General features: G+C 33.4%; 1 non-coding gene across 1 annotated transcript; it reads left to right on the top strand.

Moving 5' to 3' along the window:
- The first annotated feature begins 7,670 nt into the window (after positions 1–7,670).
- Positions 7,671–7,778, top strand: LOC112535660. Its single transcript, XR_003079745.1, has one exon. It is a non-coding gene; the product is annotated as a small nucleolar RNA R71 (small nucleolar RNA).
- The last annotated feature ends 9,385 nt before the right edge of the window (positions 7,779–17,163 follow it).

Here is a 17,163-nt window from a genome sequence, read left to right as displayed (position 1 = left end):
TATTACTTAGGCTATATTATTTCTAAAATTCAAATCTCTCCACTTTTATATTTTTTTAATTACTTAAGCAATGTATTATGGTAATGTGAATGTAATTTAGAAAATAAGAATTTAAAATTAAGTAATGCATATAAATAATATGGCATTTGAATTATCAATTTGAATTTTTTATTTCTTAACTGGCATCTATGTTATTCGCATTATTTAATTTTGATAAACAATTCTATTAAGCTAAAAATACATTAAACTGGCTAAATCGTGGTTAATTGATAAACTTTAAGGAATTAGCCAAATTAGTAAGAAATTTGTAATATTTTAGATTATTTAAACTATTAATCATTTTTCTATTTATTATTTATTTTAGAAAAAGTACGAAAACACCACAAGCATATTTTTTATACTTTTCTTTAACACCACAAGCATATTTTTATACTTTTATTATTATTTAAAATAATATTTTGGTAGGACGTATTGTCTTTATTTATGATTTAGATAAAATAAGTATTATCCTTTTGTTTTAGGTTTTTTTATGAATTTTCCATGGAATAATAAGTATATATATAAAATATGAGTATATATGTGTCTATATTATAATTATAATTATAATATATATAAAAATATGAAGAGAAGGAAAATATATAAATTTACTGAAAAGACTTTATAATTAATATTATTAAAATTAGTCAATTTAGTCTTTTAATAATTTAATAGGAAAAATTATAAATAATAGTAATATAGGAATAAAATTTGCATAGAAATAAGACTCTAGAAAATTATAGATAAAGAATAAGAAAAGAGTCTTAAAAGATAAGGGAAAAGGCTCAAATTTACCCCTAAAGTATAATCTCAGGTACAGATTGACCCTCTATATTTTTTTTAGCCAGTTGCACATAATATCTCGCCAAACGAAGTTCTTAAACCCCTTTTTTGACCTGTTAATGACGGAGCTGAAGAACGGAAGAAACTTCCATTAAATACAACTGAGAAGAGAATCTAGATCAATAGCTCCTTTTTTTTATCTTCGTTCATTTTGTTCATCGGCCAATCCTTTCTTTTCTGCTTTCTCAATTTTATTACAAGTATCGACCTCCATCGGATTCGGAGCTGAACTACCTTCCCTTTCTCCGCCCACAAGATGAACAACCTGAGAATCTGACTCAGAAAACCCAGATTCATATGGTTCTACAGATAACCCACGTAATGATTCACTCTTCACTGGTGCAGCTCCACCTTTTATCATTGCTGCAAAAATCTTCGCCCGTCTTAGTTTCTTAACCTTTAACTTCTGCTCTTTGGTCAAGGTTGCTTCTGAAAAATCAGCCTCACTTGCTGCTGCCAGAGCTGCTGTTTTAGCAATGGCTTTATACTCATCTTTATCTGGCTTCTGGTTGGAACTTTGCGGCCAAGAGGACAGCAGGCTACCTCCACCTTCACTACTAGGACCTTGACCAGTGCTACTTAAGGTCTTCCAGAGGATTTCTAAATTGGGACTCTTAATGCCCTTTGTGGCAGCCTGAAGAATAGCAGCAGCAGCCGTTGCATCCACACTAACTCCAAGTGTGGCTGGGTGGCTTTTCAAGGTGGGTCCTTCTCATCCTTCTTTGACTTTCTGATCACCATTTTAAATTTTTCTTTTTTGTCAGATTCACATGGTATATCAGATCCCAAGGACATACTGTCACTTTCTTTGTTTCAAGTTGTATTTAAACAGAAGTTTCTTCCGTTTTTCAGCTTCGTCATTAACAAGTCAAAAGAGGGGCTTAAGAACTTGGTTTGGCGAGATATTATGTGCAACTGGCTAAAGAAAAAACATAGAGGGCCAATCTGTACCTGAGGTTATACTTTAGGGACAAATTTGAGCCTTTTCCCAAAAGATAACCCCCACACATATAAAAAGAAAGTTAAAAAATTAATGAATATATGAAAGTTAATTTTTTTTATAACAGAAATTATTATTGACATTAATAGAATCTTAGTGGAAACAATTTCTTATCTTTACAAACATAAAAATTAATTAAAAGGAGATTTAAATAAATTATAACTAGACAATTATAGAACAACTGTCAATATTTTTATTATAACATATATAAAAGTGTGAGGGGAAGTGGACAGATAAATTATCTGATAGGGTTACTAGTTCTTTAGTTAATTAGGTTAATTTAGTCATTTATTAATTTAATTTAATTTAACAATATGTAATATTTATAATTCATTTAGTATAAGTCTAATTTCTAGAAATCCAGCTCTATCAGGATTCTAAGTCAACAATACTCTAATCCTAATCCTAGATATAGTATTTTAATTATATTTTTTATATTATATTAAGAGTTAAATACTATTTAATTTCTGAGATTTGGTCTAATACATAAATCGGTCTATCGCATTTTCTTTTATATCGAGACCCCCTTGAATTTTAATAAAACTAACTATTATCCTTTTCTTGTTAGTTGAAGAACTAAATTGGTAATTTAATATTATATTTTGATCATTGAACTAATTATTAGGTATCAAACTCATCTAAAATTAATTTTATTTTCAAATTAGAGTAAGATTTTATTTTTAGCACAAGTTAGTTTTAATGTCTAATTAAAATAATAAATTTAATTTTCTTTTACTTGTTTATATCTTTTATTTTTTAGCATAATTTAATCTTAAAAAAAATTAAACGTATTAAAACTACTTACTTTTTATTTAATATTATTAAATTACTATGTAGTTTAGTTTTAAATTTTTAAATAAAATAAATAGTTAAAATGAAACTTTTACTCATATTAATCTCATTTGAATGGCTGGTAAAAAGCTTCATTTTTAACATATAAAATTATCATAATCTTCTTCATTAATGATGGACTTGTTGACTTCAACATTTCTTCTGCGAAACTAATTGACGTCTAGATTATTTTATAAGATTAAGACATAATTATTTAATTTAATTTTTTTTGATATAATTAACTATAATTACACTAAAAATAACAGTAAAATGATATTTTTAGCTAGAAATGTATAGTTTATATTAATAAATAAAATTAAATCAAGCTTTTTCCTAAGGTCACTCAAGCTAATGATGCAACCTAGATTTCTTATACCAACATAAATTAAAGTAAAGATGATGTTTCTAATACTTTTAACCTAAATATGTTCATAACAATTACTATTGCTAAATTAATATAATAGTTAACTAATAATAATAACTGAAACTAATAAAGATATGAAGGTAAAGAAATCATTCATTAAATAAATAAATAACAAGATTCATATAAAAGTAAAAAGGCTAAACTAAACACTAATGAAAACTAGTCTAACATATTTAACATGATGATCATGGTATTAAATAGAAAGACATAAAACAATAAAATAAACACTCTCTATAGATCTAAAATTTCTTAAAGTAGGAAGATGATTGGTCTTCACTCTCTACTTCTTGAAAAGCTCCTTAGATCTTAAAAAAAGTAATAAAAACTAAGCTAAAGTTTTTATGGAAGTACTTTAAAGAAAATAATAGTGGACAGATGCAAAGAGTAGATAAGAGAAAACTCTCCTCCCCCTCTAGAATTAGTTTCGCAGAGATATATATAGAGAAGAGTCCTCCTCTAAATAAGTCTCCTTAGAGATATATATACCTAATACAAGTCTATCTAATAGATAAGACTTTAAGTATCTTTATCTCCACCAAATACTATCCTATAAATAACTCTTAATATAAATTCTAATAATTGTACAAAATGACTAAAATGTCTCTTGAATCTTGTAATTAGTAGTCTATGCATCTTAAATTTGAGCCTTGACATGAACATATCCAATTAAGCTTCTTTTTATGTATTTAGCTCCATATTTTTCTCTTTTGGCTAATACTACCTGAAAATAGATAATAAAGCTTAAGTGAGGTAAAATCATATATTTTCACCATATTATAGATAGAAATATATCATTAAAGCTCTAAAATACCCTGAAATATCTATATATAACTTGAACCGATCAAATACCCACACTTAAACCTTTACTTGTCCTCAAGTAATTAGCAACTGAGAATTAACTTTGCAAAAATCATGAAGAACATTCATACTCAACTTCAAGATATTATTCAAAAGAATCGCACTAATGTAAAGATCATGTCAACCCAAGAACACTTGAATCATAATAATTTTCTTAAAAAAAATATAAACTCGATCATTGTTAATCAAAATACTCAAGCATCCAATCTTTCATACGTGTTTCACTACAAATAATCTAACTCATCTTCAAAGGATACAACTACAATGCATAATCCAAATTATCATTAATCCTATTCAAAAAGGCAAAATCTTTATTTACAAACAAGAGATCAATAAGCCTTTATATTTTTCACTTGCTTTTCAAGCTCTTATAGTTTGTTTCTTTTCTTTATACCCATTGAATTTTAATTTTTGATACTTTGGGTTTTTGTTTCTTTTTTTAGATGTTATGTCTTTTTATGCAAATACTAATATGGTAATAAATGCTCCTGGTTACTCAATAAAACATATATCAAGATGCTTTGCATACTCATAATCTTAATTGCCTTTTTTACACGAAAATCGACATTGGTCATGAAGATCTTTGGTTACTAAGCAACTAAAATTAGTGAAGTAGAATTATTAAACTTAGAGCTTTAAACTTTTCCATATTATCCATATCATATCTCACAAATTTAGGCAAGCCAATTTAGTAATAAGAAAATCATAATCTAAATCATACACTTCTAATTATACCCAACTCAAATTTGCCAAACTATTCATCATGTCCATATGCAGATAATAGATACTTGATCATTTAAGTGTAAATAACTCATAAGTTCACATTTATACATGTTAAAAACTAACTCAAGAGTTCAAGAATCTTAACATAATAGCATTCTTTCATCGACTTTTATATAGAATAATAAGAAAAAGCTTAGTAGAAAATTTTAAAATTTTACAAAGATTCATCAAAGATGCTTATTCTCATGGCATGGCTTTTAATTGAAGAAATATTCTATTTCCCTCCCCACACTTAAATATGATATTTTCTTCAATGTTATTGCATATATAAAAATAAAGATCAATAAGAGAGGAAAAAGATAAAAAATTCCCTTGGAGGTTCGCAATACATAGTAAGCCATGAACCTGAATTCCAATCTCCACCATCCAAACCTTTTAGTTTTGTAAATTAAAATATTTAATTTGAAGTCAAAATTGGCCAAGGAAGTGGTGGAGTTGCATGTGCTGCGACCCGATGGTTCCTCCGCGAGCTCGCTACGTAAATGTCAGTGCTGCTGTTGCACGCCTTGTAGCCTTATCCGCGCCTTGCAGCCTTGTTCGCTGCGTGCGGCTCGCGACTCGCTACTGGCTCGTGACCTCGCAGCTGGGGCTGTCGCTGCTGCTCCCTCACAGCCTCGTCCGTTGCGTGTGGCCCGCGACCATGCGCTGTTCGCACGTTGCTGGTGCTGTCACGTCTGCCTCCCTCGCGGAGAGTCCCATGACTCGCGGCTGGCTCTGCTGCTGGACTACTTCGGGCCCGTGTCGTCCCTGCCGTGCCCCTGCTACGAGCCCATAAAAATTCGCTACCGCAATGTGGCTTGCTAAAAAAATATATTTTAAAGGATGTTTAATTACTTTACATGGAGAAATATTACCTTTTAAGAATCAAAGAAGATAGAAATGCTTAATTTTCCATCATAGGCCTACAAGGTAAACATAAAACACTAAAATTTAAAAATAAAAGAAAATAAAAAAATAACTTAAATGCATAAAGATAAAAATATAAGTGCTAAATTTATTGTCTATAGCTAGAAATTTCTGATTATACTCATGGTGGGTGTTCATCTGTGCACTCCACCTCTTGGTCATAAACTATTCCTTTTAAGTATGGCTTCATACTTTTAATGCGAATATCTAAAGTGTCACGAAAGCTCTTGTCAATTAAGAATGGAATATCATCATATAATTATTCATAAACAAGAGAATCTAAATAATTATATAAACACTTATCAGTAGTAGATTTAGAAGATAAAGTTAGAGAATTAAAGACTAAATTCCACAGTTTCTCCTAAAACTATCATGGTGAGTTCTCTATCATGCACATCAATCATAGTTCTAGTAGTTGCCATGAAAGATCTACCAAGGAGTATAGTTTGCTTTTTATCCCTTGCTGGTGTGTTTTCCATGTCAAGTATTATAAAATCAACAGGAATTATTAACTTGCCTACTTGTACTAGCAAGTCTTCCACTATACCTCTAGGATATTTTATTGATTTATCTGCAAGTTGTAGAGACATAGTGGTGGGCTTCAACTCTCCCAAGCTAAGTCGTTCATATATCGAATAAGGCATCAAGTTGATGCTTGTTCCCAAATCTAACATGGCTTTTGTATCCTCTTTGTCACCTATTGTAATATCAATGATGAAGCTACTAGGATCCTTCATCTTAAGGGGCAACTGCTATTGAAGCATTCGCTTGCTACTTGTATTTTTTCGTCGTTCGTATATCGCCTTTTGTTGGTGTTTAACTCTTTAAAGAACTTTGCATAAGCTGGCTTAATCCTGACAACATCCAACAAAGGTAAATTAGTATTAACTTTGGAGAGCATCTCAATATTTTCAATTTTTTTTATCCTTTTTGCTCTCTTTGGGTTGGTTTAGAAAAAAAATAGATGGTCTATAAGGCTGAGCTGCCATTTGAAATTCAGGTCCAGAAAATGTTTCATTTTCTTTCTTCTCAAGCCTAAGATTATGCTCTACTTTTTCTTCTTTTTGTATGCTCTCCTTATTGCTTTGCACTAATCCATCATTTTTAGGTGTACCTGCATAAAAAGAAGAATTCCTTTCAGTTTCCATAGTAATTATATTATCAACAACCTCACTTTTTCTAATAGTAGTAATGGAATTGGCTTGTTCAGGTTGATCTGATAGTTTCTCTTTATTGAGCTCTTGAACAACTTCAACAATTTATCCCATTTGAGCTTCTAAACATTTCATTGAAGCCTCAATGGAATATGTCTTTTTCTCATTCCTCTGCATCCTATCATGAGAAGCCATCATAAATAATTGAAATGTTTCTTCCAAACTTGGTTTTCTTTGTTCATTAGATCGAAGAATTTGTTATTGATCTTGAAAGAAGGGATTGGAGTCCCTTTGGAATTGATAATATTAGTCTTGGTATGAGGTTGATTTCGGTTTTTCAATAATTATGTTGAGTTTTGGTCATTATATTTCCAAGAGAGATTTGAATGGTTTCTCCAACCTGGGTTATATATATTGGAATAAGGGTCATTCATAGGATGCATTTGTTGGTAAGAATTTATCAAATTTATTTGGTCATACATATTTCTTCTGTAATTATCAAAAGATGAACAAACATTAGCACCATGATCATAAACGCCACAAACATCACATACCTCATTATTTGGTAAGTTTTTTTTGTTGAAGCAAGCATCTTAACTTGCTTTGTCAATTCAGCCAATTGCATGGTCATCTCACTACTAGCTACTACTTCATTTACTTTTACTCTTTTTGTCTTCACACTCTTTTGTTGAGAATTGGCCCATAACATCTCAAAGATGTCATAGACCTCGTCAGCTGTCCTTTCTGACATATCATCCTCAGCTGCATTATCAACCACACATTGATATTGTTGTGTTAATCTATCATATAATGATTGGTTAGTTATTGGGAGTGAGTATCTATAGTGTGGGCATTGCAATAAAAGTGATTTGAAGTGATCCCATGCTTCATGAAAAGATTCAGCATCCTTTTGATAAAAATTAAAAATTTCAGCTCTTAATTCTTTGGTCTTTTGATGTGAGTAAAACTTACTCATAAACTTTTGATAAACTTCATCCCAGGTTCTCAAATAATTAGGAGGCAAGGTCATTAACCAAGTCTTTGCTCTATCTTTCAATGAATAAGGAAAACACCTCATTCTTAGTTGATCCTCATTCAGTTTAGAAAATGAGAAGGTATGAACTATGGCATAAAATTCTCTAATAAATGTTAATGCATCCTTACTAGGTATACTATAAAATGAAGGAAGCATATTAAAGTGAATGTTCTTTAGTTCATAATTCCTAGATGCATCACCTAGAACTATGCATGAAGTAATGTTACCAATTATATGCTGTGCATAATTTTTCATATTCATTCGCCTTTCAGCTCCTTTTCTCTTAGTGGGTTTGCCATGATTTCAACTTCTTCTTTTGATTCTTTTTCAATCTTATGAGTTGATGGATCACTTGATTTAGTTTTCCTTCTTCGCATACAAAACAAAAGAAAATTTTAGATTTAAAAATAAAATTTAAAAACAAAATAAAAATACAAAAACAAAATAAATCACAAAACACAAACAAACAAACAAAACAAAAATACATAAAAAAATAAATCACAAAACTCAAAACAAACAAACAAACATAAGACACTTTTGATAGTCAATCAATATAATAAACTTGGACACAGTTTTCCGGCAACGACGCCAAGACTTGATGTGTCTAATTTAGTACTTGCAAGTGCACGAACCGTTCCTATAGTAAGGGTAAGTTCACTACGAGGTCGATCTCTCAAGGTACTATGAGGCCAGTTATTATAAAAACTAGTTATCAACATAAAACAATAAAAGTAATTCTAAACACTCTAAATTAGTATTTTGAAAGAATAATATTCATAAAGTAAAGTAACTAAACAATAAATAAATATACAATGCAAATTCAAATGCGTATGATTTAAAACTATTTACCAAAGACAATATTTAGTCTAGTCATTTACTTAGTAATATCCTTGTTTAATTTAAAGCCTAGATCTAATGAATGAGATGGTAATGTGCATTTTCCCTAAGTCACTCAAGCTAATGATGCAACCTAGATTTCTTATACCAAGATAGATTAAAGTAAAAATGATGTTTCTAATACTTTTAACCTAAATATGTTCATAACAATTACTATTGCTAAATTAATATGATGGTTAACTAACAATAATAACTGAAATTAATAAAGATATGAAGGTAAGAAAATCATCCATTAAATAAATAAATAACAAGATTCATGCAAAAGTAAAAAGGCTAAACTAAACAATTATGAAAACTAGCCTAACATATTTAACACAATGATCATGGTATTAAATAGAAAGACATAAAATAATAAAGTAAAAACTCTCTCTAGATCTAGAATTTCTTCAAGTAGGAAGATGATTGGTCCTCACTCTCCACTTCTTAAAAAGCTCCTTAGATCTTAAAAAGAGTAATGAAAATTAAATTAAAGTGTTTATAGAAGAACTGCAGAAAAAATAATGGTGGACAGATGCAGAAAGTAGATAGGAGAAAACTCTCATCCTCCTCTAGAATATATGTAAATCTTTTTTTTTTTTTAACGACATATTAAATTTATTCATTACTAACTACAAAAAAATTAATATAAATTTTATAAATTTATAGATAAATTCATTTGAACCTACTATAATGAAAAAATTTTATTCTTTTGACATTATTAATATGTAAGATGCTAAATTTAGAATTATATATTTATTTTTTAAATTATAATGTATTAAATATAGTGTTCACATGTAAGGCACGTGAATAGAAATCATGCAAGATTCTCAGCCAATGGATGATGACAACTATGACAAAAGAGCCGAGAGCTGTTCATTCTATAATCTTCATGCTGTAAACTCAAGGCAGATGAGTATCCTCAAGCTAAGACCACAAAGAAGCACCTCGCCATGGGGGTCTTTCTGCTCTTTTGGACCTCGATAGCCGAGTTAGCCCTTTTGGATCATAGAAGAAATAAATATATATATATATATATATATATATATATATATATATATATATATAAAATCTCTTTAACTTTTGTTCCGGTGATCATTTCCGTAGCTTCATCACTCTTGCAATTGCATTCTGATTTTTGAGTGAAATCAAAGGTTCTTATATGGATTAGACTTGATTCTTCTATTAACCTAATAATAATATTTTCTTTATTTTTAGTGAAAACTATAAAGAAATTGCTCTGTGATTTTATTCATTGGCAAAAATGAGCATAGATGGTTTATTTTTTGACACATGACTATTCTTTTAATAATTTATTATTAAATATACTAAGGCCGTTTATTGGCTTTAATGCAGTCATATTTTTGTACTTTGATAACTGCAGTTTTTTTGGGTGATATTTTCATATCTTATATTTTATTTCATTTGTCTTTTTACATACCTCAATCAACTTATAGAAGTAGTATTTTATGATTTGACATAAATACAATATGAATAATTAATACCAAATATTTTTATAATAATATTACATAGTTACATGCCTAAACAATTCGTAAACTTGCTTAAAATTTATTTAAATTTTTTTTTCATTGAACTATAAATTATAAAGATATATATTATTATTATTTATTTTAATTACCTAAAAAATTATTGTATTAAAATGTAATTTAATTTAAGAGATACCTTACAAAACGTTAATGTTTTAATTGTTTTGGCACTAAATTATTAAAAAAGTAAGACATAAGGTAGGAAAGTATCTATTGTGATTTTTCATGTTAGCATACAGGGTAATCAAGTAATATAAAATTATGAGTGTGGATTATTGTCCCACGAGAAATTGTTGTGTGTAACACCAAAGTTTGTTTTATAACTTTACACTGGCTAAACGTGATGTTGAAGTTGAGGTGTTGGATTGCTGTAAGAATTTCATTCACACCAAGTGCAAAGGGGGGAAGGAGGGTGGTGGTATACACAAATTCTAGCCCACAAGATATAAAGTTGGAGGTAGGCCTACGTGTGATGTTTTGGTTAGACAGTTCCAAGACTTCATGATTGTGTGTAATTTGCTTGACTTGGATTTTAACAAGCTAAAGCTTACATGGACAAATATGAGAATAGGTAGGGAAGCGGTGGTGGAAAGACTCAACAAAGTTCTTATGAATCTTGAGTGGAGATTCATTTTAAAAAAGGCTGTGGTTCTTCATGAAGCCTATATTAACTCAGATCATCGTCCTTTGGTCTTAGGAATTTTATAAAGAGTCAGCCAGGGTTAGGAGAACCTTCAGGTTTAAAGGGAAGTGGTTAGTTAAACCTGAGTGCAGAGATGTGATAGCTAAGTGTGAGCGCGGCTTTTCAGGGCCCGCCTCAAGTGGTACGTGACCGTGTCACCATGTCGAAGGTTTTCTTGTCCATACTAGACTCGATTTGAAAGTGTAACACCCGTATTCTTCTATTGTCATGTCGAAAAGCTATGATAAATTGGGATCCTTAATGCTTTAATAATAGCATTAGAAAGGAGGAGGAAATTCTAGAGGTGCAGGCTAAGCCTTATACTTAATCTATGAAGGAGTTGGAGATGGCCTTGATTAAAGTTGGATGATATGTGGTGAATCAAGGAGGCTCATTGGATGCAAAGATCCTGAATTTGATGGTTGAGAGAGGGAGATAGAAACTCCAAGTACTCCACCTGACCATTAGTCAATAGTAGCAAAAAAATCAATTAGTCAGGATTCAAGATGAGAGGGAAGTGTGGATTGAGAAGGAGGGAAAAATATATCGACATGTATAGAGGTTTTAAAGTTAGATTCTAATACCCCTGGCAGTGATGAAGACGTAGTTCTAGGGAAGTTTAGAAAGGTGGTCATTGATGGGATAAATGGTAGGTTGATGCAACCTGTGCTAGATACTGAGATCAATGCTGTCGTGTTTGAGTTAATAGCCTACAAGGTGTCGGGGCCTGACGGGTTCTTCGACATTTTTTACCACTCGCAGTGGAACACAATAGGGCACCAGATTTATGAAGATGTGAAGCACTTTTTTATTACCGGTTATATGCTCAAGAAAATCAATTATACCCACTTATTTTTATCCTAACGACCCCTAATCCTATAAAAATAACCTAATGTCACCCAATAAGCCTTAGTAACTGTGAAAAAGATGAGAATGGTTGTTATATTGAACTATGATGATTTACAGATTAAGATTCTGAGTTCTATTAGAATGAAAATGATCCTTATATATACAATTGATGCTAATGGTCTTATGGCTATGGACTTAGATCCTAAACTCTATAATAACGTTCTTATTCCTTGATCTAACATTAGTAGAAGTGACCTTTCTTCCTTAGTGAAGAAAGGTTGTTCCTAATGTCAGCTTGGAGGCCTGTGATGATAGGATGGTCTGAGGCCATGACCCTCGGTCTTTATCTGCTGGTTAATACATGATGTGTTATGCTTTTGATCTTCAACACTCCCCCTTAAGATGGGTCCGAATAGATTGATTGATCCCATCTTGTTAAGAAGATATTGATGGTCAGCTCTGTTCAAGGCTTTTATGAGAATATCTGCCAACTGTTTGTTGCTTCTGATGAATGGAGTTTCAATTTCACCAGATTGGACTTTTTCCCTTATGAAGTGGCAGTCTACTTCGATGTGTTTGGTGCGTTCATGGAAGACAGGGTTTGAGGCAATGTGTCTTGCCGCTTGATTGTCACAGTGCATTTTCATTGGACTATTGCAATTAATTCCCATGTCTGCCAGAACTTGTTTGATCTAAATTAGCTCACTGGCAGTTGATGCCATTGCTCTGTATTCTGCTTCTGCGCTGGATCTAGCAGTTACAGTTTGTTTCTTGCTTTCCCAAGTTACTAGGTTACCAGCCACAAATGTACATAAGCCAGAAGTTAACTTTCTGTCATAGCTTCCAGCGCAATCTGCATCAGAAAAACCAACAATATCATTTAAACTGTTATTTTTCATCCAAATCCCTTGACCAGGGGTGCCCTTAAGATACCTAAGAATCCTATCGATGGCATCCAAATGACTAGTGCGAGGAGCATGCATGAATTGACTTACCATACTTACAGCATAGGTAATGTCTGGTCTGGTTACAGTGAGGTAGATCAGTTTCCCTACTAGTCGTTGGTAATGCCTTACATTGTCTAAAGGGTTGCCATCCTTAAGGTTAAGCTTGACTTTGGTTTCCATTGGAGTATCTATAGGTTTTACTCCTAGTTTTTCTGTTTCCTTTAACAGATGAAGGACGTACTTTCTTTGGGACAGAAATAGACCTTTATAAGATTTGGCTATTTCTATTCCAAGAAAGTAGGCTAATTGCCCGAGATCTTTGATGTCAAATTCCTCTTTTAGCTTTTGTTTAACTTCTTCAATTTCTTTATTGTTATTACCAGTTATGATGATGTCATCAACATAAATAAGAACAATGATAGTGCATGCATGAGTATGTTTGACAAACATAGAAGAGTCGGATGCACATTTAATGAAATTGATTTTTAGAAGGAAATGGCTTAGCTTAGCATACCATGCTCTTGGAGACTGTTTCAATTCATAGATGGCCTTTTTTAGCTTACATACCATAGATTGATCGTTTGTAGGCTCATAACCTGGAGGTAGAGTCATGTATACTTCTTCTTCGAGAGATCATTGGAGGAATGCATTTTTTACATCCATTTGATATAGACTCCATCCTAAGTTAGTAGCAACAGACAATAGAATGCGAACGGTGCTCATTTTTGCTACAGGAGCAAAGGTTTCCTGATAGTTTACCCCATATGTTTGAGTGAACCCTTCTACTACTAGTCTAGCCTTATATCGCTCAATTATCCCATCATGTTTGTATTTGATTTTATACACCCATTTGCACCCCACAGATTTTTTATTTTTTAGCAGAGATGTTAGATCCTAAGTGTCATTTTTTTCAAGAGCTTGAAGTTCTTCCTTCATAGCCTTACACTAGTTAAGATTGGTGTTAGCTTCATATAAGGAAGAAGACTCAGTGTGAGTGGTGAGGTTAGTTAAATAGGTTCTATATGAACTATCACAAAATGATAGCTAATGAATCATTGAATGGGATACGATACTTGATGGGACACATAGTCCCTTAGTCTGATGGAGGGGCGAGTAGGCCGAGATGATCGTCTCGGGACAAGATCTTCAATTTGGTCAGCTCGTGACTCATTGTCTCCCCCTGAAGAGGTTGCCTCGGGAATGATACTAGCTCCCCCTGAAGGAGAGACGTCCAAAACGGCCTCGGGAGGGGGCTCCCTATTGACTGGGGCAGTGAAGTCTGACCTGTCAGAAAGAGAATCGTTATCCGAAAATAACACAGTAGGACTGACATTGGGAGATCCCTTGGTGTAGTAGGGGGTACATTCATCAAATGACACATCCTGAGATATATAGGTTTTATGGGCAAAAGGGTCATAACATTTATACCCCTTCTTTTCAGAAGAGTACCCTAGGAACACAGTTTTTACAGAACTGGGAGCAAGTTTATGAGAGCGTCAAATATGGACAAAGGCTGTACACCCAAAAACTCGAATGTGGCCTAAGTCTATTTTTCTCCTTTTTAGAATTTCCAAGAGGCTGAGATTTTTGAGCTTGGGACTAGGTAGGCGATTAATGAGGTAGGCAGCAGTCAAGATGGCATCCGACCAGAATTTATGGGGAACATTATTTTGAAAAAGAAGTAATCTGGTAACTTCAAGAAGATGACGATTTCTTCTTTCGGAAACACCATTTTGTTCAGGGGTGTAAATGCAGGTGGTTTGGAGTAAAATTCCTTGATTGGAGAAAAGATCAGAAAAATTTTTATTTACATATTCAGTGCCATTATCTGAGCGAAAAATTTTAATTTTGGCGTTGTATTGAGCTTGAATGAAAAGAAAAAACTGCATAAAGCAAGAAAAAACTTCATTTTTTCCTTTTAATAAGTATACCCAGGTGGTGCGAGAATGGTCATCAATAAAAGTGACAAAATAGCAAAGGTGATTATAAGAAGTAACGAGGGCCGGTCCCCAAATATCGGAATGAATTAAATCAGACATGTGATTAGATGTAGTAGAGAAAATAGGGAAAGGTAATCGAGTATGCTTGGCAAATTTGCAAATGTCACAACAGCTAGTATTGATTTTGAGGGAGAAAAGTTAATTTAAGACGTGATCTGATGGATGCCCAAACTGCTGGTGAAGCAAAAAGTCGTGATTGACAGGATTGGATGAGACTAGACACTGATTGGGATAATTTATGAGGTAGTAGAGGCCATTTTCGAAGCGCCCTTCACCAATCATCTTTCCTGTGATTCGATCCTGAAATAAGACTGAGGCTGGTGAGAGAACAACATTGCAATTTAAATCCCTGGTGATCTTACCAATAGATAATAAATTGGATTTGAAATCTGGTAGGTGAAGGACATTGTGAACATCATTATGAAACAATTTTAAGGAGCCAAAACCAGAGATTTTAGCTCGTTGTCCATTGGCAACGGTTACATGACTGGAATTAGTAGGGACAAAATTTCGCAATTTTGTGGCATCCCATGTCATGTGATCCGTTACCCCGAAGTCAAGAATCCAATTTAAGGGGTTATTTATGCAATTCATATAATGTTGTGATACTAAACCTGATCCACGGGAAGGTGGAGACTGAATAATTGACTCAAGTTGAGTGATAAGTTGCAAAATTTGGAATTTTTCGGTTGGAGAAGGTTCATACCAATTGAGGAAGTCGGACCGGGTCGGGTCACCTGAACCGAATCGGGTCGGTTCGCTCCATATGGGTCGGGTTGGTTCACTGCTCATGGGCCAGGCCGAATTAGAGTTATTGGATCGAGCTGGATTAAGGAAGTCGGATCGGGTCAGAGTATAAGAGTCGGGTTGAGTTAAGTTGTAAGAACCCGACCCGCTATATGCCGACCCAACAACCATTTCCTTACCCGATTCATCCCCTTCATAACCACTAGGGTTATTTGTGTGTGACATACCCATGCCGCCAAACTTATTTCTTCCTTCCCGTTTCCCATTTCTTCCTCTGTCATTTCTGTGGATGCTTGGCCAAAGCTACGGGTGGAGGAGCCAACAACGCTCCTGAGTGTGCCCCTGCCATTGGTAGTGGTACACTATCGGTGGCCCCCCGAGCTCTCATTTTGAGAGGTAAGCATGTTCTGTGTTTTCTTGACTACCTATAGTCCCCATTGTTGCCCGTCTCGTTTCCTCGTGTTGGATTATTGTGATGACAGCATCGATGTCAGGCAAGCTATATGATAATAGAATCTAAAATCGAAGGGCTTCGTATGTCGAATCGAGCCCTCCCAGGTAGGTATAAACTAAGTTTTGCTCTTCTCTTCTTCGTGCTTCCTCTTGGTCTGTGGTGGGTGGGAGGTAACTCTGTAGTTCCTTCCACCGAGTCATGACTTCAGTGGCATAGCTTGTACTTGTCCGAGTTCCTTGACGAATCTGAGATAGTTCCTGTTTCAAATGGAAAATGTGAGCATAGTTTCGGTCATGCCCATACAGGTTTTTGACCTTGTCCTAAATCGCTTGTGATGAGGCCAGTAGCATGCACAGCCTGGCTATCTGAGGCTCCATGGCGTTGGTGAGTAGTGACATGACCTGATGGTCGGTCGTCTGCCACTCTTCTGCTGCTTCAATTTCTTCCTTCGATGGCTCATTGGGGTTATTAGGCTGTGGTTTGCATTGGGTCCCTGTGATGAACCGTAATATTTTTCTGCCACTCAGGCTTATATATACTGCCCTTGACCATTCAAAATAATTCTGGTTGCCTTTTAATGTGATATTGGTTAATTTGGTAATGTCACTGTGAGACATGGCTGTGAAGAATTTTGAGTGATTGTGGCTGGGCAAATGATGGCAGGGTCAGACCTGCTCTGATACCATGTGAAAAAGATGAGAATGGTTGTTATATTGAACTGTGATGATTTACAAAATAAGATTATGAGTTCTATTAGAATGAAAATGATCCTTATATATACAATTGATGCTAACGGTCTTATGGCTATGGACTTAGATCCTAAACTCTATGATAACGTTCTTATTCCTTGATCTAACATTAGTAGAAGTGACCTTTCTTCCTTAGTGAAGAAAGGTTGTTCCTAATGTCAGCTTGGAGGCCTGTGATGATAGGATGGTCTGAGGCCATGACCCTCGGTCTTTATTTGCTGGTTAATACATGATGTGTTATGCTTTTGATCTTCAACAGTAACTATATTTATAAGACCATAATAAAAGTCCTTGTTAATAGGCTCAAACCCATTATAGACTTCATTATCTCCCTAAATCAAACAACCTTTATCCTTAATAGAGTCATACAAGACAATCTAAAACTACTGATGAAGCATTTCATTTCCTTAACAAAAAAAAAAAAAGAGTAATAGGCGTCACATG

Source organism: Ricinus communis, chromosome 9 (assembly GCF_019578655.1).
Source record: "Ricinus communis isolate WT05 ecotype wild-type chromosome 9, ASM1957865v1, whole genome shotgun sequence".
NCBI lineage: Eukaryota > Viridiplantae > Streptophyta > Magnoliopsida > Malpighiales > Euphorbiaceae > Ricinus > Ricinus communis.
This window is presented reverse-complemented; position numbering and strand designations above follow the sequence as displayed.